Here is a 23,488-nt window from a genome sequence, read left to right as displayed (position 1 = left end):
CCACTGAGGAAGAAGGCAGCTAGCCTTCGAAACGCGTCTGGTGAGGAACAACTGGACCTGATGAAATACCAGCTTTAATTCCTATTATATATTGGACTGAGAAAGCGCTTTCTAAAGGACAACTCTATTGCGGTTTCCAGGAGCAACTGAACTGCGGGTTTTTCTGGATGCACTATACTGATTGACGGGTGAGATCCTCACCACCAGTACTGACCCAGACAGGTGGAACACCCATTCTAATCAGAGAAACCTGACGCAGCTCTGCAGTGTGTTACAACGAAGCACTCCCGTCCACAGTCGGGTGGACATACCACTGCTAGTAGACAAATCTAGCAGATTTTGATTGCGCTACTGAAAGACAAGCTCACCCCGGATCTCTACCACGTGGGACGCCACGGTGAGAGTAGGACTGTACGTGAGTAATCTGGTGCTGTTGCACAATCATTGGCACATTACTGTGGATACATTTATATTACTTCTCAAATTATCTTGCCACAATTGTTGCGGCTGACTCTGTTGAAATCTACTATACTCCTGGTAAATTGCGCGGACCAAGCCGATTTCCAGGCTATATGCTCCAACAGCAAAAGACTGTTTTCTAGGAATAAAACTATCAGTGGGATGCAACAAGTTATTTATTAATGTTGATTCTCCAGAGATGTATTATATATATATTCACTAATTAATTGTACACTTATATATTTATTTATTTAATATATTTATTCTACAGGTATTTCACTATATGCACTATATGTTAATGTTTTATACCATGCACTATCACTACTAATTTTGATATTCACACGTTTATTGTCTATTTATTTATTCAAATATATATTCTGGAGATATATCTGCTGCACCACTGTTCTAGATAACAGAATTATATTAGTTTTTTCATATATGCCGGACCGGTTTTCCAGTTTCTATTAGCTATAACAGTGGATGAATTGCCTTTTTAATATATATTTTATGTGAGTTTTAAATATTCTGTATTGGGGACACAGCTATGGTTTAGGTCTTACTACCTATTGCGTATGGTTATAATATTATCGCTACCCATCCGCTTTTATACTGTCCTAAATAAACTAATAAATTGACATATTATTAATATATTGTTTGAGTCGTTTTGCCTATCTTGTGAACTGGATATATGAGTGCCCATTCTATTTGTATTACTATTGTTCTTTGGTGATTGGGTACAACACCTGTTTGGTGCACCTGGCCATCTTAAATCGGAGGTGAGCCGTCCTTAACTCTCTGTTCTACTAATTTATTCATGTCCTATTCTTGTCCGCAGATATGGACAAGAATAGGCATTTTCTATTAAGTGCCGGCGATGTGCGGGCCGCAAAATGCGGAACGCACATCGCCAATGTCCATGGTTTGCGGATCCACAAAACACACACGGACGTGTGAATGGACGATTAAAGGGGTTTCCCAGGATTTTGTCTCTTTGTAATTAGACCCATAGCACGTGGTACCTTAGGGTACTTTCACACTTGTGGCAGAGGATTTCGGCAGGCAGTTCCGTCGCCGGAACTGCCTGCCAGATCCGGCAATCCGGACGCAAACGGATGGCATTTGTCAGACGGATCTGGATGCGGATCCGTCTGACAAATGCATTGAAATACTGTATCCGTCTCTCCGGTGTCATCCAGAAAAACGGATCCGGTATTGATTTTTTTTTGCATTTTTAAAAAGGTCTGCGCATGCGCAGACCAGAAAGCCGGATCCGACATTAACACATTAATGCCGGATCCGACATTCCGGCAAGTGATCAGTATTTTTGGCCAGAGAGAAATCTGCAGCATGCTGCGGTATTTTCTCCATCCAAAAAACGTAAGAAGGACTGAACTGATGCATCCTGAACGGAATGCTCTCCATTCAGAATGCATTAGAATAGAACTGATCAGTTTTTTTCCGGTATTGAGCTCCTGTGACGGAACTCAATATCGGAAAAGAAAACCGCTAGTGTGAAAGTACCCTAAGGAAAGAACCTGCTCCCTGCCACTCCAGTCCAGCACCCTGGCTCCATTCCACAATCTTTCGGTCCCTGGCTTGTTTACTACCGACCAGAATACAGATGGGATCATCTACACCCTACAGCCAATAATTAGTCTCAGAAAGTTACATAACTATAGAAAACCGGAAACCACTTTAAAGGGATTGTCCGAGTTAAACACAAACTCAGCAGCCCCTGTAAATGGACTAAAATAAAGGAATTGATAATCACCCCATGCTTCTTCCAGCACAGAGCTGCTCTCTGTCTTTTACCTGGCTGCAGCAGTGAAGTTCCATGCACACAAGTCACCACTGCAGCCTGGCCTCAGCAGTGGTATCTCATGTGCTGGTGAAGCCAGTCACTCGCTGCACAATGACCTGTGGGCATGGAACAAGACATAACCGTCAGGGAGAATGGAAGCAGGGGATAAAAGGGGCATTGATTTTTTTGCTATTTTAGACCATTTACAGGGGGCTGTCAAAGGTCTGTAGTAAAAACGTGTTCGGATCTGATCCTTTCCGTCGGAAACTGATTTCCAACTTTCTTTTCGTAGGGATCTCTTGTGTTTTCTGGTAAGAACCATGCAGATGTGGCCATGTAGTGGTCTGATAGTTGTACATTATTACATCCCGGATGCTTACACATTTTATGGCTGTATAATTGCACTTTGGCATCTAGAGTCCCAGCGTACTCCTCTAATGCAAACCGGTAAGAGAGAATTCCAGACAGGGGAGGCGCTGCGCGTCTAGTAGCCAGGGACTCCGATAGCGGAGTAATTACTGGCAGCGTATTTCATTAAGCAGTATCAGACATGCAATTATTGTAGTGATGTAATTAAACAACTCATCATATTGCTGCTCGACGGTCGAGCTGTTCTGGGCAGCCTTCTTGGCCGAGGCCTGATTGTGTTTAGAAGATATTTGGTTCCATTTATGGACGTACAGAGATGGCAAAAGAAAACGTTGGCTACGATCTGTGCAAAGCTGATGCGTTTTAGCATTTCTAAGGCATGGTGCCGGACGGTGGCATACACAGACCCCAAAGCGCTGCACGCTACTCACTTGCTGGATTGTGCTCCGTTAGGTGCTGGAATCAGGAAATCTTGCCCTCTGGGGAGAACATTTTCCTAATACAAGTGATGGAGCCATTTACTAGTCATTTTGTCCCATATGTGTGGCATTTCACAGGATAAGCATCCAGTCGAATCTGCATGAAACATGCGGCAGCTGAAACTAAAATGGAAATGAAAACAGGGAAATGAGTGCAGACCCTGGTTTCAGCCGCCACATCCCTCTTTCACATGAGTGATACAGTTTTTCCCCCATCTAGATGGTATCGGGATTGCATGCCGAAGAACAATATACATCTCCCAGCGACCATAAGTGAAAAGCGTGCAGCAACCGGATTGCATCCAGTTTTGCACACTGTATGGAGCCAGAGCTGCGTTAAAAACGTACAATATAGAACATGCGATTATTCCTGAACGCAGACATAATGTGTGAAAAATAGATGCTATACGTTCACTACACGCATTGCACCCGGATGGAAAGCTCGCCGCGTTGCCTTCACATGCTGTGGATTTTGTTGTAGAATTTTCTGCTGAATTCCGACATTGGTTCCATTCACCTGCATGGGGCCTGCAGAAATTCATGTGCTTGCCACCCCATTCAAATGTATGGAACTGATTTTAAGTTGCAGAAAACAATGGCACCTTAAGGGGGTCATTTATCAAAACTGGTGTAAAGTAGAACTGGCTTAGTTGCCCATAGCAACCAATCAGATTCCACCTTTCATTTTTGACAGCTCCTTTGGAAGATGAAAGGTGGAATCTGATTGGTTGCTATGGGTAACTAAGCCAGTTCTATTTTACACCAGTTTAATACATTTCCCCCTTAGACTCTACTTCCAGCAAGTTCAGGTTTCACATCTGAAGGATTTGTTTGGTTAGCAATAAGTATCCTAATGGTCCCTTTACACGGGATGACGATCTAGCAGATAGCTGAGAAGGAAGCACTCCTTCCCGACAATCTGCTGATCACTAGCGGAGGAGACCGGTGCATTTACATGTATGAGGAGGAGTGATCGCTCTTCCCTATACGGTCTCGTTTCACTGCATCTGCCACTGGGAAACGATGATCTTTTGTGCTGCACAATAGATCCCATTTTGCTTGTTCATCGGGTAATCAGCGGTGCATTTACACCACCAGATCATCGCTAACGAGTGTCACTAGTAGTAACGCTCATTAGTGATAATCTGTTCCATTGTCAGCCCATGTAAAGGGCCATTAACCACTTCACATCCGCCCATAGGATATAAACGTCCTATGGGTGGATGTTTATCTCTGAATGGACGTTCTGGAACGTCCATTCAGAGATGGCAGCTGCACGCTAATCGTGCAGCTGCCGAGCCCCCCGCCCACTGTCAGTGACAGCAGGGCAACCCAGAGAGAAGGCAGGGACAGTTCCCAGGTATTTACAACATTCATCTGACAGGTTAGATCATGTGATATTTTTATAGACCAGGTTGTCACGGATGCGGCGATACCTAATATGTATACTTTTTTATTTTATTTATGTAAGTTTTACACAAGGATTTCATTTTTGAAGCAAAAAAAATAATGTTTTAGTGTTTCCATAGTTTGAGAGCCATAATTTTTTTCAGTTTTTGGGCGATTACCTTGGGTAGGGTATGATTTTTGCGGGATGAGATGACGGCTTTATTGGCACTATTTTGGGGTGCGTGTGACTTTTTGATTGCTTGCTATTACACTTTTTGTGATGTAAGGTGACAAAAAATTGCTTATTTAGCACAGTTTTTATTTTAAATTTTTTACGGTGTTCATCTGAGGGGTTAGGTCATGTGATATTTTTATAAAGCCGGTCGATACGGACGTGGCGATACCTAATATGTATACTTTCACCCCCCCCCTATTTTTTACCAATTTTTTACCAATTTTTTTAACTTTATTTGGGGAAAATGACGTTTTTGTTTATCTTTACTTGAAACTTATTATTTTTTTTTTTTCAGCTGTTTTTTTCACTTAATTTTTTGTCCCACTTTGGGGGTCTAATCCTTTACAATGCATTCCAATACTTCTGTATTGGTATGCATTGGCTGTATGAGTAATATCGTGTGTATTACTCATACAGCTTCCGGCCTGTGAGATCCAGGGGGCTGGATCTCACAGGCTCTTCACTACCGCCGCCCGCACAATAAAAAGCCACAAACCGCAGGTCTGAATTGACCTGCGGTTAGCGGCGATCGCCGACACTGGGGGGGGTCACGGGACCCGCCCACGCATTTAGCCGTGGTGCCTGCTCAATGATTTGAGCAGGCACCGTGTTCCGAACACCGCCCGCCGGTGATTGGAACAACATATGACGTACCGGTACGTCATGGGTCCCTAAGGGGTTAAGTAATAAATATTTTATGAGGTATCACTTTCTGTTTTTAAATTTTGGATTATTTTATAAATTAATATGAAATATAGCGACTCAAATTTACCACTGTCATGAAGTACAATGTGTCACGAGAAAACAATAAGTAAAAGCGTTCCAAAGTTATTACCACATAAAATGACATGTCAGATTTGCAAAATTAGGCTCTGTCAGGAAGGGGGTAAATGGCCCGGATGTAAAGTGGTTAAAGTGTAACTGTCATTCTTTTTTTTGTGTGCGTGTAATGGATAGGGGTGGTGATGCTGAACATTTTTGTAATATACTTTAATTACTGAAATCATTTCTATTAGGGTGAGGGTCCATTCACACGTCCGCAATACACCCGGCCAACACCCCCATAGAACTGCCTTTTCTTGTCCGCAATTGCGGACAAGAATAGGGCATGTTCTATTTTTTTCCGGAGCCGCGGACCGAAAGTTCGGGAAATGCGGATAGCACACTGTGTGCTGTCTGCATACATTCCTGCCCTATAGAGAATGAATGGGTCTGCACCCGTTCCGGATAATTGCGGAACGGGTGCGGACACATTCTACGGGCGTGTGAATGGACCCTTAGAAAAATAGCTGTAAAGTGGCCCATGTTGAGCCTTAGCGACGCTTCTCTGTCTTCTGTTACATAACACAGTCAGTGTCAGCAAGTCTCCACAGTTATGTAACAGAAGACAGGGGAGCGCCAGTAAGGCTCAAAATGGGCCACTTTACAGCTATTTTTCTAATAGAAATGTGCGATTTCAGTAATAAAAGTATATTACAAAAATGGTCAGTATCACTGCCCCAATACATTACAAAAATAAAAAAAGAATGAGTTATACTATTAACATTTTCTGCTATGTACCCACAGGTTTCTTTTTTGGGGAGACTTGAGAGGCCAGCCATGTTACTACAATACAGAGATAAGAAATAGGTCTGTGACCTCATACTTGGTGTCTGCGCTCCTCCTGGGTACGGTGTAGATATTATAGCAGTGTGGCACTGTTCATCTGATTATATTCGTGGACACATACAGAGATCAGATTATTCAGTTCAATGGCTGAATTATTACATCTGCTAAAATGTCAGTAGATTGTGAAAAGCTGCCTGCGTGACTTCAGCAGCCTACGCTTCTGGTGACCGCCATCATCCCCTTAATGTCATTAACCCTTACCCCCATATTGTGTCCTGAGCTCAAGTCATCTCCACGGCTACCTGTCAATATGTTGTTTTTTGCCTCTTAAGAAAAATATTCAGTACAATACAGTGGCTGTAATCTAGGTGAAGAGGAGGCAGAGGGGTCTATGTATCAATCTGCCCAAAACTGGCTCAGGCTGTCAGAAAATACTGCACTTGTGCGCCATATTTATTAATGGAAGAATATTGTGTCATCAGCTGCATACATCCAGTAGGGCAGAGCACGCATCCAATAAAACAAGCAGAAATGTAATGGTTAAATGTAATCACAGTAGTGAGCACATAAACCAGGGTGGATTTGATTTAAATCACTAGTCAGTAAGGCTTGATTTAAATCATAGTTTTCTACATAAAGACAAATTCTTGCTGGTATAACTTATAATATGCAAGTAGATGAAGATTTTTAGAATAACAACTTTTCATATTAGTTTGATTAGGTTGATTCTGTATTCATAGGTTTGTAGAAGTTAGGATTAAGGTATTTTTCTCAACTCTGTTCATGTTATAACATTTTTGCTGTGAAGAAGAGGCATGTGATCTCTGCTGAGTCAAATTCAGTTTTGAGAACTGCAAAAGTAAACCAAGCATCTGTGATAATATCTTGTAGGCAGAGAAACTGCCCAATAATCTTACAAAAACCTCTGGAAGAGCATAACATTGTGAATGGATTAATGGAATTTATTTACCAAAAAATTTTAACATATACAGCCTTATTCTAAATAATTAAAAAACTAATCTTTATTTCATGATGGAATAACCTTTGGATGGTAATATATTTTCCTCAAAAAGCATTTTATATAAAAAAAAATCCGATTTAAATCCCAAAAATCCGATTTTCTTTGAAAAATCATAGATTTTTATCCACCCTGACATAAACCATAGAAGCAGTGTGTCATAATGGCGCCACAGGTGAATAAGACCTCGTTCACATTTCCATCAAGGAGATCCGACAGGCTGCTGGATCCTCTACTTCCCCGCCGGATCCCCACACTGACTGTAATGAGGTCCATGGAACAGTTTTTTGTCCGGCCTAAAGTGGCCGGATCTCTAACAGAATGCGAACGAGGCCTTATTCACACAAGGTTGAATGCAGGAAATACTTGCTGGCACTTGTAGTAGACCTGGGAGAAGGGGGGGGGGGGGGGGGGGGGGGGAGGAGGTCATTAATCAAGTCTGCTATGCCAGTTTTGTGGTGTAAAAACGTTGCAAGTGATGCCAGCGTGCGACATCAGGTGCATACTTTTTGCGACATTTAGTCAAATTTTGCACCATTTGGCGCACCTTGCCACTTTTACCCAGTGGAATGAGAAGTAGGTCAGGATTTCAGATTACAACACTTAAGACTCATTTAAGGCCTCATGCACACGACAGTATTTTTTTGCGGTCCGCAAAAAGCTGTTCCGTTTCAGTTTTTGTTTCCGTGTGTCTTCCTTGATTTTTGGAGGATCACCAGACATGAAAAGTGAAAAAAAATTATCTAAGTCAAGTTTGCCCTGCAAATGATAGGAAAAAAACGGACGCGGACGACAATCTTGTGTGCCTCCGTGTTTTTTCAAGGACCAATTGACTTGAATGGGTCCGCGAACCGTTGTCCGTGAAAAAAATAGGACAGGTCATATTTTTTTGACTGACTGGAAACACGGATCACGGACGCGGATGACAAACGGTGCATTATCCGAGTTTTCAACGGACCCATTGAAAGTCAATGGGTCCGCAGAAAATCACGGAAAACGGAACAACAGACATGGAACACAACAACGGTCGTGTGCATGAGGCTTAAAAGTAAAAAAAAAAAAAGAAAAGGCAGACTTAAAACGGGTACCAAAAACCAAATGATAAATTCCAAAACAAAACACGGCATGTTCGTGTGCAAGAAGCCTTAGGTCCCTTTCACATGGGCGAGTATTCCGCACGGATGCGATGCGTGAGTTGAACGCATTGCACCCGCACTGAATACCGACCCATTCATTTCTATGGGGCTGTTCACATGAGCGGTGATTTTCACGCATCACTTGTGCGTTGCGTGAAAATCGCAGCATGTTCTATATTCAGCGTTTTTTCACGCAATGCAGGCCCCATAGAAGTGAATGGGGTTGCGTGAAAATCGCAAGCATTCGCAAGCAAGTGCGGATGTGGTGCGATTTTCACGCACGGTTGCTAGGAGACAATCGGGATGGAGACCCGATCATTATTATTTTCCCTTATAACATGGTTATAAGGGAAAATAATAGCATTCTGAATACAGAATGCATAGTAAAACAGCGCTGGAGGGGTTAAAAATTTTTTCAAATAATTTAACTCACCTTAGTCCACTTGATCGCGTAGCCCGGCATCTCCTTCTGTCTCCTTTGTTGAATAGGACCTGTGGTGAGCATTAAATACAGGAACAGGACCTTTGATGACGTCACTCCGGTCATCACATGATCATGTGATGACAGGAGTGACGTCATCAAAGGTCCTTGACCTGTAATGGACGCTCACCACAGGTCCTGTTCAGCAAAGGAGACCGAAGGAGATGCCGGCATCGCGATCAAGTGGACTAAGGTGAGTTAAAAATTTTTTTAAATTTTTTTAACCCCTCCAGCGCTGTTTTACTATGCATTCTGTATTCAGAATACTATTATTTTCCCTTATAATCATGTAATAAGGGAAAATAATACAATCTACAGAACACCGATCCTAAGCCCGAACTTCTGTGAAGGAGTTCGGGTTTGGGTACCAAACATGCGCGATTTTTCTCACGCGAGTGCAAAACGCATTACAATGTTTTGCACTCGCGCGGAAAAATCACGGGTGTTTCCGTAACGCACCCGCACATTTTCCCGCAACGCCCGTGTGAAAGAGGCCTTACACAGACCAATCATTTGGAACGAGTGTTTCTACTAATGCTCATCCCTGTTAATCAGAAGGATTATTGGCAGGTGTAAAAGGATCTTTATTAAATCTGTCTCCAAGTTGTCACTACATCATACTGGTAGAAGTGAGACAGTCCGCTATACTTCTGCTACCAGCCTCTGGATGACCAGAAAGGAAAAGACAATTTTTACAATATTGGCAGGCACTTTAAGGCCCCTTTCACACGGGCGTTGCGGATTGGGGCCGGATGCGTTCAGGGTGCGTTCAGTGAAACTTGCACCATTTTGCAAGCAAGTTCAGTCAGTTTTGTCTGCGATTACATTCAGTTGTTCAGTTTATTCCGCGCGGGTGCAATGCGTTTTGATGCGTTTTTCACGCGCGTGATAAAAAACTGAAGGTTTACAAACAACATCTCCTAGCAACCATCAGTGAAATACACATCGCACCCACACTTGCTTGTGGATGCAATGAGTTTTTCACTGAAGCCCTATTCACTTCTATGGGGCCAGGGCTGCGTGAAAAACGCAGAATATAGAACATGCTGCATTTTTCACGCAACGCAGAACTGATGCGTGAAAAAAACCGCTCATGTACACAGACTCATTGAAATGAATAGGTCAGGATTCAGTGCGGGTGCTATGCGTTCATGTCACGCATTGCACCCGCGCGGAAATCTCGCCCGTGTGAAAGGGGCCTAAAGGGGCTGTCTCACTTCAGCAAATGGCATTTATCATGTAGAGAAAGTTAATACAAGGCACTTACTAAAGCCTCATTCACACGTCCGTGCTCAAATCCGTGAGCAGGTGGTCACTGACGCATCCGTGAAGCTGTCTGTGAAGGATCCGTGTTGGGTCAGTGTGTCCGTTTTTTGCTGTCCGTGTTTCACTGACACTGAACAGCTGAAAAATAATTTTCAAAGAATCTCTTCTTAATGATCCGTAAAACACGGATGGCATCCCTGGTTTTCACGGACCCATAGACTATAATGGGCGTGATGGATCCGTGAACACAGACAAAATAGAGCAAAAAACAAAAAAACGGACCGTGCTAAAACACTGATGTGTGAATACACACATTAAAATGAATAGGGATGTGTGCTGTCCGCGGAGAACACGTACAAGAAACACTGACGTGTGAATGAGGCTTAATGGATTGCGATTGTCCATATTGCCGGGATTCATTTTTCCATCACATTATACACTGCTCGTTTCCATGGTTACGACCAGCCCGCAATCCATCAGTGGTGATCGTGCTTGCACAATATAGGAAAAGAGCGTGCATACACTCATGCACCTCTGCTCCTATCTCGTATCTGTGCTGCAGCAGTGACCGTAACCCCTGTAAATGAGCAATGGAAAACTGCCAGCAAAGGAGGCAATATGGACAATCACAATACATTAGTAAGTGCCTCGTATTAAACTTTCTCTACATGATAAATGCCACTTACTGAAGTGAAACAACCCCTTTAAGCTTTGTCTGGATGATTAAAGAAGCCTTTGGGTACAGCCAGATGTGGTGTAAATTCTGTGATGGAAGGAACCTACCCTTTATCACAGCGCCATAGCCAGATAGGAGGCTTGGTCCCCTACGGAAACACTGCCGATGCAGGGTGGGAAGACACGGCTGATAAAGCACAGATAGTCTTTTTTATTGGCTTGCTCGGAAGTAAACAGGTCTACTTTCTGGTATATAGAATACTCTGAAAATCAGACTAAGGCTACATGCACACAAACGTATTTCGTTTCCGCGTCCTGTTTTTTTTTGCAGATAGGATGCGGACCCATTCATTTCTATGGAGCTGTTAAAAAATGCGGACAGTCAACCGTTTGTTTTTCACGTCCGTTGTCCCTAAAGCAAGACAGAGATCTCCCTATAAATGCCTGTGTGCAGAGAAAGGATGCGTTCAGGAGATCGGCCAAAAATATGAGAAGTCATCCAAAGATAACAAACAAAATGTAATTGAGAGGATGACGAGGAAGGATTTTCCGAACAATGAAGTAATCATCGCCTCTTAGGTGCAGCACATACACACGTTACTGGGATTCGATACAGGCTGCCGTCAGTTAATCGCTAGCCCTGGCACGCCGACAAAGCCGGATTGTAACCTGGCAAACAGTGCAGATTAGCTTTGGCATTTTAATTCTTACATAGAAATCTGTCATGTCCCATGTGCAGATTTTCCACTCGGATCCTACAGAACCGATGCCATTTACAGCACAAGCACGATGCTGAATGAATTCCCTTCCTGCACTGAGTGACTTTAATGTGATTTAGGATTGCAGCTCCGCCACTGCTCTTCCTCCGTGCAATTCGCCTTAAAGCTGTACATTTACCCTGGTGGAACCGTACCATGCACAGCAGAATGTGCGTTAGGCCTCATGCACACGACCGTTGTTTTGGTCCGCATCCATGTGCTGTCTGCATTCATTGCTCCGTTCCGTGGTCCGAAAAAAAAAAATATATAACCTGTCCTATTCTTGTCCGTTTTGCGGACAAGAATAGGCAGTTATATAAATGGCTGTCCGTGCCGTTCCGCAAATTGTGGAACGCACACGGACGCTTTCCGTGTTTTGCAGACCGTCGTGTGCATGAGGCCTTAGTACATGTGCAAATCCACTAAAATTACACACACTAAATTGTACTTTGACTGCAAGCCCTCTGTAAAGGCTCATTTACACCGCGCAGATGAGCAGACAATTATTGGGATGAAAGCGTTCCTTCCCGATAATTGCCTGCTCGTTAGAGGAGCTGCACTTACATAGAGCGATCTCCTCCACTGTCTGCAGAAGAGTGATGGCTACTGTTCACACAGCACAATCTGCTGCCCAGAAACGGCGATTGAGGTGTCCACACCAACAGTCATTTCTCCCGATGATCTGTGGCACCTTTGCACGGGCAGAATATCGCCAACGAGCGTTTGTAGGAACGTTCTTTCCCGATACTCTGCACGACAACTGGGCAGTCTACACGAGGCATTAGGGTTAGGCTATGGCCACTTGTGGTACAAACACTGTGGACTTCCCCCAGCGGAATTGTGTTGGGGGAAATCCACAGCATTTACAGTGGCAGCGAAGTAGATCCACAAGCTGCGGAGAGTGTTCGCACTGGAATACGCACATTAAATCTGCAGCATGTCAATTTATGTTGCGGATAATCACGGATTTCACCCTTTGCAATGCTATGGGTGAAATCTGAAGCAAATCCACAGTATTTCTTCACTGAAATCGGAAGATTTTGTAACTGAGGAGTTTGACCATATATCATGTGAATTTCCCGCCTGTGAACCTGCTACATGTGGTTATAGCCTTAAAAGGGGATGTCTAGGATTGTCGGGGGTCCGCCGATTAACGGTTACCTTTTGGAGCAGAAACTACACAGCATCTTCCATTGTGCAGTGGACAGAGCTGGATACAGCAGCTCTGCGTCTATTCACTTCAATGGGAGCAGCGCTGCAGTAACCAGCTCTGTCCGCTGCACAATGGCGGGAGCGGTGTAGTTCAGCACAGAAGCTACAAACTAACAGCTGATCGGCGGGAGTGCCAAGTGTTGGCCCCCCCCGCGATTTATATTGATGACCTGTCCTGAGGACAGCCCATCAATATAAAAATTCTGGAAAACTCCTTAATACTCACAACCCTTTAATTTGTAGCAATAATTCCACTATACCTGATAGAGCCGGCAAACTGAAGTCTATTCCTCTACCGACTGTACATCAGGACTGTTCTAACAGCTGCTAGGGTAAATGCAGATCTTCCCCTTACACAAGGTGCGTCTTATTTCATCATATGTATTTGTACTTCTAGTTATGTATTTATACTTTTAGAGATGCATGCATTCCATCAGTTTATTGGTCTCAGATCTAGCAGCTTTCACGCGGTCGGTATTCGGTCAGTATTCTTTAGCAGTATTTGAGAGCCATTACAAATCTTTCCACGACACACTTTCCCCGTTTGTTCCACGGCTTACAAATACGAATGAAAAATACTAACTTAATACTAAGGGCTCATGCACACGGCCATTGCGCGGCCTGCATGTGGCGGGTCCACAATACACAGGGCACCGGCTGTGTGCACCCCGCATCACGGATGCGGACCCATTCACTTGAATGGGTCCGCAAATCCGGAGATGCGGTGCGGAAGCAAGGAACAGAACCCCACAAAAGAGCTATTGTCACGAGGGTGTCAAGACCCACGCCTGACTCCGTTATACACGGGGTCAGGAAGTCACAGCGGTTGGCTGCGCGCTCTATGTAAGATAGGGCTGTTTCCTTATGGTAGCTTTCTGGGTTTGCTTTGCAACCCTTTTTGGCTCACTCAGGGATCCGTAGCTCCTTCTCCTCAGCTGTTCCTTGTCCAGCACTCCCAACCTGCTTATATTCCCCTCTCACACTTCTCTGGTTGCCAGATATAGAGCTTCCTGCCTGGACTTCTATACTGACCCTCTGGAGCTGTGTTGCTGCGTTCTCTGGTAGTTGGTCCAGAACGTGGTGCATATGGTTTTCATCCCCAATTCTGTACTTTCAAAGAGGGGGAGTCTTCTGGGGATCTCGAAGAGGAACGGTTTTCGTAATCTCTTTCATCGGTATGGCAGAAGGTGCAAGCTAACTTGAAAAATATGAGAGGTAAATACAAATGCATGGCTAATAAGAGACGGTCGCCAGGTCCGGACCTAGGAGTGAATGACTATGTGTGGTTGTCTACTAGGAATATTAAATTAAAGGTTCCCTCTTGGAAACTGGGTCCTAGGTTCATTGGCCCTTACAAAATTGTAGCCATCATCAACCCCATGGCTTTTCGCCTGGAGCTACCTCAGACTTTTAAAATCCATAACGTCTTTCATAAGTCGTTACTCAAAAAATATGTTCCACCTCTAGAACAGTCACCGCTGCCACCCCCTCCTGTTGTTGTGGATGGTAATCTAGAATTTCAGATATCCAAAATTGTTAATTCTCGTCGGGTCCGCCGCTCTCTTCAATATCTGGTGCATTGGAGAGGTTACGTTCCCGAAGAAAGAATGTGGGTTCCTGCGTCTGAAATAAACGCCGACAGGCTAGTTCGGGCTTTTCATGCCTCTCATCCTGAGAGACCTAGTCCTGAGTGTCCGGAGGCCCCTCGTAGAGAGGGGGGTACTGTCACGAGGGTGTCAAGACCCACGCCTGACTCCGTTATACCCGGGGTCAGGAAGTCACAGCGGTTGGCTGCGCGCTCTATGTAAGATAGGGCTGTTTCCTTATGGTAGCTTTCTGGGTTTGCTTTGCAACCCTTTTTGGCTCACTCAGGGATCCGTAGCTCCTTCTCCTCAGCTGTTCCTTGTCCAGCACTCCCAACCTCCTTATATTCCCCTCTCACATTTCTCTGGTTGCCAGATATAGAGCTTCCTGCCTGGACTTCTATACTGACCCTCTGGAGCTGTGTTGCTGCGTTCTCTGGTAGTTGGTCCAGAACGTTACCCTCCGGATCCCTGTTGGACCTTTGTGGTCTGCTGTGGTCGCCCACCTGGGTGTATGTGTTTGTCTGTATTGTCTGTCCTCTCCCTGGTGTTTCCCTCTTAGTGTCAGTGGTGCGGACTAGCGATCCCACCGGCCCGTTCACTATCTAGGGCAAGCCAGGGTTTAGGCACGTGATCGCCGCACGGGTGAGGAACCCGTCTAGGGACGTCAGGGCAGTCAGGTGCCAGCCGCAAGGTGAGTCAGGGGTCACCACCTTTCCCTCTCCCTTGGGCAGGGCTTTCCCTTTTCCCTCCCTGTGCGGGACACCGGTCATTACACCTATGGAGTGCTTCCGTGGCATTTCTGGCCGTGCCTCCGCACCGCAAAAAAGTAGTGCATGCACTACTTTTTTGCGGTGCAAACCGTCGGATGCGGATCGTGGACCCCATTAAAATTTTGCAGCACGGGCACAGAGCCCTTACGTTCGTGGGCATGAGCCCTAACCGTGGGAAAACATAACAGATCTGTCTGGGTCCCGTTATGCAAGACGGAAAACAGTGCTCAGTTCCTCCTGCTCTATAAGATTCTGCCCACATTAAAGTGAATGGGAGCCGAGCTGCAGTACGCCGGCATGGCCACTACATGGTAGATGGAGCATCTGCTTCTGGCTCCGTCCACGGTCTTGTTTCTGACGCAGAGGCGGCAAAAAACAGCTGATCAGTGCCCCCAACAATCTAAGGGCTCATGCAAACGACTGTATGTATTCTGCGGTCCGCAAAAAACGGATCTGCAAAAAATATGGATGACGTCCGTGTGCATTCCATATTTTGCGGAATGGAACATCTGGCCCCTAATAGAACAGTACTATCCTTGTCCGTAATGCGGACAATAATAGGACATGTTCTATTTTCTTGTGGAATGGAAATACAGAAACGGAATGCACATGGAGTAACTGTTTTTTTTTTTTTTTTGCAGACCCATTGAAGTGAATGGTTCCGCATACACTCTGCAAAAAAAACGGAATGGACACGGAAAGAAAATACGTTTGTGTGCATGAGCACTAATACTGATGAGCTATCCAGAATATAGGTCATCAGTATCTAAAAGAGGGCAAAACCATCATTTTGGTGCATCTTAGGCTACTTTCACATTGGCGTTTTGGTTTCCGTTTGTGAGATCCGTTTCAGGGTCCTCACAAGCGGTGCAAAACGGATCAGTTTTGCCCTAATGCATTCTGAATGGAAAAGGATCCGCTCAGAATGCATCAGTTTGCCTCCGATCAGTCTCCATTCCGCTCTGGAGGTCGACACCAAAACGCTGCACAGCGATTTGGTGTCCGCCTGACGATGCAGAGGCAAACGGATCCGCCCTGACACACAATGTAAGTCCATGGGGACGGATCCGTTTTCACTGACACAATAGAAAACTGATCCGTCCCCCATTGACTTTCAATAGTGTTCAAGATGGATCCGTCATGGCTATAGAAGACATAATAGAAACGGATCCGTTCTGAACGGATGCATGCGGTTGTATTATCGGTGCGGATCCGCACCAAACGCGAGTGTGAAAGTAGCCAGTGGACTTTACACTAGGCCTCCCCCCACCTCGCCCATAGACAAGGTGTGAAGCCGTGAGTGAGGCCACACGCCACTCCTTACCATTCAGAGAAAATACTCTTAGCTCAAAGGGCAAAAGGTAGTAAAGTAAAGGAGAAATGTCTCTCGGACAGACCTCTGCTTCTGGATACAAGGAAAGGTTATTATCTCATTGTCAGAGCAATCAGGTTAATATCGCAGATTCACAATGGTCAGACCATGCTGTGCATTCTTTACTTTGTGTTCAATTACATCTAAAAACAGAAGCTTACAGCAAAAACCAGAGGAGCAGCATTCTCCTCTGCCCCCCCCCCCCCCAGGAGGACATGACCAGCTACCAGAAACAATGTGCTGTGCAAGCGTGAACGGCTAGATCCTCAGGAGGAGCCCTGTGCAGACAGTACTTACCTCACGAGCCTACCCCATATTACACACGTGTTCCAGTAATGTCAGGAAGATTAAATTACAAACAGGTTAATGGGCAGAGGACAACCTCTCCTTGAAATCTGAAGACAACAGCAGGAGGAACCAGAATACGACGCATCTAGCAGCACGCACGGGGGACAAGACTGACAGATGCAGCAGGGGGAAGAAAAAGACAAAAAATTCACTTAACAATAGAACCTATTTTTTAAATCATATTTTTATCTTATATATTTTTTTTCTTCATTTTTAAAAGGTCACTATATTTAAAAAATAATAATATTTTAATCTAAAATTCTGCAGTTTCCAAACTGACCACCTGTATTGGGAGAGCAGCCTCCGCAGTTACGTTAGTGTATACATGTCAATGCACGCTGCGTCAAAAAGCGGTTACTTCATTAGAAGCTTCCAGAACCCTGTCGGATGGACTGGACAATATCCTAGTGTTTTGGTGGAGATCTATCAAGGCACGTAGGAGCCTAGGAAGAACAAGCAACCAAACACATTTTCACTTTAATATATATGATAGAGAGTGACATGGGAAATTTAAAAAAATTCACCAAATATCCGAAAAAATATACTTAAACACACCAAAATGTGTTTTAAACAATAGGTCATTTTCTGTAGACACATTCCCTTTAACAGGCCTTTGGATATGTAGATAATCTGGGGGGAGGGATTTTTAGTTTGGTTTATGCCACATTTATAAAATGTCACATGTTTAACAAATTAGTCTCATCCTTAGGGCTCATGCACACTGCCATAGCAAAACAGGGACATGGAATATCCTGGCCTCTATAAAATAGCCCTATCCTTATCCACAAAACGGACAAGTATAGGACATGTTCGATTTTTTTTGCAGGTGCCGCGGACTGGACATGTGCTGTCAGCATCTTTTGCGGCCCCATTGAAATGAATGCATCCACATCTGACACAAAAATATAGATCAGATGAGGACAAAATACAAGGTCGCCCTTAGGCCTCATTCACATGGGCGTCGCGTGTGAGGGCCGGACAAGATGCGGGTGCCTTGCGGGAAAATGCCCAATTTTTCAGTGCGAGTGCAAAGCGTTTTAATGCCGAATCCGGACTTCTTCACAGAAGTTCGGGGTTCAGTGTTGTGTAGATTTTATTATTTTCCCTTATAACATGGTTATAAGGAAAAATAAATAGCATTCTTAATACAGAATGCTTAGTAAAATAGGGATGGAGGGGTTAAAAATAAACAAATTTAACTCACCCCATCCACTTGATCGCGTAGCGTATCTCCTCTTCTTTCTACTTTCTTCAGGACCTGGCTAAAGGACCTTTGATGACGTCACTGCGCTCATCACATGGTCCATCACCATGGTGATGGACCATGTGATGAGCGCAGTGACATCACCACAGGTCCTTTTCATCAAAATAGAAAGACGACATGCCAGGCTGAGCGTTCAAGTGGATTAAGGAGAGTTTAATTGTTTGTTTGTTTTTTTAACCCCTCCATCACTATTTTAGTAAGCATTCTGTATTAAGAATGCCATTATTTAGATCGGTCCCCATCCCGATCATCTCCTTAGCAACCATGCGTGAAAATCGCATTGCATCCGCACTTGCTTGTGGATGCTTGTGATTTTCACGCAGCCCCATTCACTTCTATGGGGCCTGCGTTGAACGCACAATATAGAGCTTGCTGCGATTTTCACGCAACGCACCAGTGATGCGTGAAAATCACCGCTCATGTACACAGCCCCATTGAAGTGAATGGGTCCGGATTCAGTGCGGGTGCAATGCGATCACCACACGCATTGCACCCGCACGGAATTCTCGCCCGTGTGAAAGGGGCCTTAAACTAACGCTGATGTCTAGAAAAGCTACTCCAGTTTTCCTACTCTGCCCTCCTCCTACTGGAGCGAGACAGTGAACTTTAAAAAGTCTCAATGATAAATCTGGATGAAACTCAACAGCATAGCTACCCACACCCACATTACAAAACTGGAGCGAGTGGTGTACAAATGCAAAAAGTCACTTAAGCTCTATTTTGTGACTTTTTCACACCATAATTCTAGAGTGAAGGTCTGATAGCCAGTACAGCAGCACACGGAGGTCCTGGGTTATGTGTCTAAAGGGAGGGAGGTATCAGGGAGCACAGATTGCACTATGGGCCAGTAAAAGCAAGGTTTCTAAGGAAGAATATACAATTTTTGGTTTGACAGTTTTTGTTTTTAAAACATTTATCAATCTGAAATACAGTTAAATTAGGCGTATTTCAGGCACAGATTGCGGTGCAACAGCTAGTTGCGCTGCAATCTGCAACTTCTCACCGCTCATGCAAGGTCTAAAATTGTGGGCGTGGTGTCGAAGGGGAAGGGCCCGTAGGCCCATCTCATTTACCATTTTCTACGACAGTTTTAGACCGTATTTATTTTGCGGTCTGCAAAACGAGGATCAGCAAAAAAAACGGATGACGTCCGTGTGACATCCATGTTAAAAATTTTTTGCGGATCCATTGTAACCATGCCTATTCTTGTCCGCAAAATGGAAAAGAATAGGGCATGCGCCATCTTTTTTGCAGGGCTACGGAACGGGCATTTTTTCGCGGACCCATTGAAATGAATGGGTCTGCATACTATCCGGAAAAAAAAACCTAAAAAAGCTAACAGACCCTGGAACAAAATACGTTTGTATGCATGAGCCCTTACTGGAGGGAGACTCCCCGAAAAGTCTAATGCATGTGCATAATACAGCACATAGGGCATTTCCTCTACCACCATATGCCTTGAATTTCATATAAAAAATTAAAAAAACTGTTGCCCCATCGGATGCTCCATGTCCCTTAGACGACTTTCTTATCACAGGAGAATAACTCCATACATGGAGGTACCTGGCAGACCATATAGGACTCTGTGTGCCACAAGTCTTAATGGTGTCTTTTATTGACAATTTGGTTGATAATTAAACTAATTGATCACCGACTCCTATATCATACAGTATGACCACAAGGCACAGCAAGAATTGCACGCCCATTAACAATAAACAATTAGTTTAAGTGAATACTGCCGCAGCTTGCATGGCCCTGTAGCCGACAACCGCGCCATAATGTCAAACCCTAAAGCTGCCCATACACATTAAACAAATCATTTGGTGAATGTCACGTACCGGGGGCCCAAGGCAGACCTCTGGGACATCTTGCAAACAGTAAACAGGCAGACAAGGGTAATAGTGGTAGAACTACCACAGAACCAAGTGCACCGGAAGACCAGAGGCAAAACCCAGAGGGCGGAGAGCCAGTGAGCCCCGTTCTTTAGAGCCCCTGGGGGTGGGGATGACTGGCCGAGGGCTCACTGGTCGCACCTCTAGAAAGGTTTCGGTACACTTGGCAGCTACCTGCACAGAACCCCGCTGGTACAAGCACCAGCGGAAACAGACAACAGAACTGGTACCCAAGCAAACACATGACATGGATCAGACAAAAAGACAAACGGGAACCGGCACAGAAGCAGGTGCCTGGACCCCAAGCGGAATGGAAGCATGGCAGTCCCAGGCAGACCCGCACACAGACTAGAGATCCTCCCCCAGAAGAACCCAGGGACCCTCTCACGAAGGCAGGACAAACACCGGAACAGAAGCAGTAAGGCACTGCAGGACAGACAAGGAACAGACTAGATCAGAAGCAGTTGGGCACTGCCAGGCAATCAGACGCAGTTAGAGCACTGCTAGGCTAGACATGGAACAGAATGGATCCAGACAGAGAACAGGAACAGAAGAACAGGCAAGGCATGGACAAGGATAACATCAATACAGAACAGGTTGCAAGCAAGCAGCATACACAGGTGTCAGCCTGCAGCCAGTACAAGAGAGGGCATGCAGCCAGGATACACGTCCACAACTGTCACAGTGAACCGCACCGCGACAGTGAACGATTGTTTCACAGATATGACCATACACCTTTTAGTCCATACAGGCCGTTATAGTTGTTAAGACTGTCTATAAACGTACAATTAAACCGGGCGATGGACGAAAGATAATCACTATTAACAAAAATATGAAACATGACCGACATGTTTCCAGACGATAATGGTCATCAGTCGGCTAAAACAATTGTTCCAGTTAACCGAAGAATGCTTGTTTAGGTTGCAATCGTCTATTTTGATGAACGTTACACTAATGAGTATGGCCACCCCTAGACACAGAAGTCATTCAATGAGCAGACCCCAGTGGCAGTGTGAACGGAGACAACACACACTCAATATAATGCACAGTGCCGTAGAGATGAGGTTTAGGCCTCATAAACACAACCGTAGTTTTGGTCCGCATCCGATCTGCATTTTTTCCAGATCGGATGCGGACCCATTCATTTCAATGGGGCCGCAAAAAAGGCAGACGGCACACTGTGTGCTGCCCGCATCCGAATGTCTGTTCTGCAGCCATGCAAACAATAAAAAAAACAAAAACAAGAATAGGCATTTAGGGACCTACAGAAGGGAAAATGGGGGATGAACATGGCCAGTATCAATGTTTTGCGGATCTGTGATTTGCAGACCACAAAAACAGATATAGCCGTGCGCGTGAGGCCCTATCATAAGGAATATCCCACACAGACTGTAAACAACTTCTTTACAGACGATGTCAGCATGTTATCAGTCAGCTAAAATGATTGTTAGTTGGTAAATCCCACCCAATGATTGCTCATTTTCAGACTACGTATGGTCACTATAAAAGGGGTTTTCTGCAGGGATAATGTTTTTACATATGGGGCAGAATAGGTGCAAAAAATTAATAAAAAGCTAATGTTCCCCGCCACTGCCCTCCCTGCTGGTTTCCATTTCCTGGTCCTAGCTCGACATACAGGAACCGGCACGAGCACAGGAAATGTTAAGAGATGCCCTCTCTGCCAATCACAGGCCGTAGTGGTGACCACCCGTAGCCAGTGAGTGGCTGAGCAGACATCTCCAGGCATTTCATACACGTTGAGCCAGGACCAGGAAGTGGACAAAAGCAAGGAGCCAATAATTTTGTTTTTACCCATTCTGCCCACGTATAGAAATTAATTGAAGAACGGATTCGCACATTTTATGCACCTTTGTGGTTTTAGGGGAGTTTTTTTGGGTGTATTTCTTTTGCAGTAAAATCACCGGCTTCGTCTTCTGAAGTTAGCTGATAATCTATGGGACATATTAAGCATATTTTGAATCTCCGATTTATTTTTATTTTTTTATGCCCAACGTTGAAGCTTTTATGGCATTTTGTCATCATTGCTATAGGGAAAAAACAGCAGTAAAAAATGGAAACAGATTTGTGAAGAAGCCCTAAGTCTTCTGTGACTACATTTTTTTCCCCTTCCACATACACGCAGCTTCGGGAGGTCTGCAGTGATTGACTACTTGCTGATTAAGTCACTTGTGTTCATTGTGAACATCTTTTTGTGAAGTGACTTTTGTATTTGAGACTCTCACAAACAAACAACGCCTGTGTGTAGTGCCCTGGAAGGTGAGGTGAGAGGGTGCCCAGGGCAAAGTACTTGTCGGGAGAGGAAGGAGCGGTGATGTATAAGGAAAGAGGCTTGTATTCTACATTGTCTACAGCTTTCATTTCTAACTCCAGGGCGGCCGCTTCCCAAAGTGAGGTTACCCTTTCTATTGTAAATCAGAAATCGTGCAGCCATTGATCTGGCCATTGTATGATAATTCTAAAGCAAAAATATTCCACAATACAAAGAATGCTTATTCAATGTGAAATACTGCAAGGAATGGGAAATATGTGCCGCATGGTGGAAGCTAGGCTTCTCTAATAACACCAACAAAGCAGTCACTTCGATGCTAACTTTCTAACTAGAATTCTTGCATTGTCTGGGCACTTATTTTAAATAGAGTGGAGAAGCGGTGGGAGTGGGTGCCGCTACGGTGATACCAGTGGGCTGAATGTGTCACCCGTGGTTGATGGTGTTGCACTTACCAGGGAACAGGCGACAAAACCGTTTTAAAACTGTGAAAAAGGCTCCTCAACTAGGGATCTGGGGCAATGCTGGGATCAGTGGTGATAATGGAAATACCCAGAGAGCCTGGGACAGTGTCATCACCAAGATATGGCCTGGAGGTCATGAATGTAGGTCTTCCCAGCAGTGCTTTGATTTGGCAAACCCTTTGGGAATCTGCCTGAAGAAGTGGAGAGAACTTCGAAACAGATTGCAACCTAATGACACTAAATCCAGCAGATTCTTTCAGTAAGGGTTCACCTAAAGAAAGCACAACGAGTCTCCCCACACAAGCAACCCCCCCCCCCTCCCCAAGTTAAAGCCCGACTTCATTTAGCCAGCTGCTTCCATTACAGCCACACGACCGATGATGATCTGAGCACTACACCAGTCCCCTAACAGAAGATCCATCTGCAGAGCCCTATGTCTTTCAAGCTTCTCGTCACCACTGGTATCACCATAGTGGTGCCCACTATTTACCATTTACTACAAGTTGAATCTCTCCTTTAAAATGTGCATCTCAAGCCGGGGTCAGGCCCCCTGAGGACTTTTTTCCTACACAGAGGATACACCTATTTAGGTAACGTAGTGCTGCTCTACTGTGAGCAC

At 44.7% G+C, this 23,488-nt stretch overlaps 1 protein-coding gene across 2 annotated transcripts in view; it reads right to left on the bottom strand.

Annotated features, from left to right (window-relative positions):
- GALNT7 (polypeptide N-acetylgalactosaminyltransferase 7) overlaps positions 1 to 23,488 on the bottom strand; it is a 154,853-nt gene that overhangs the window by 79,780 nt on the left and 51,585 nt on the right. The window lies entirely within an intron of this gene.

This window comes from Bufo bufo, chromosome 2 (genome assembly GCF_905171765.1).
Source record: "Bufo bufo chromosome 2, aBufBuf1.1, whole genome shotgun sequence".
NCBI lineage: Eukaryota > Metazoa > Chordata > Amphibia > Anura > Bufonidae > Bufo > Bufo bufo.
This window is presented reverse-complemented; position numbering and strand designations above follow the sequence as displayed.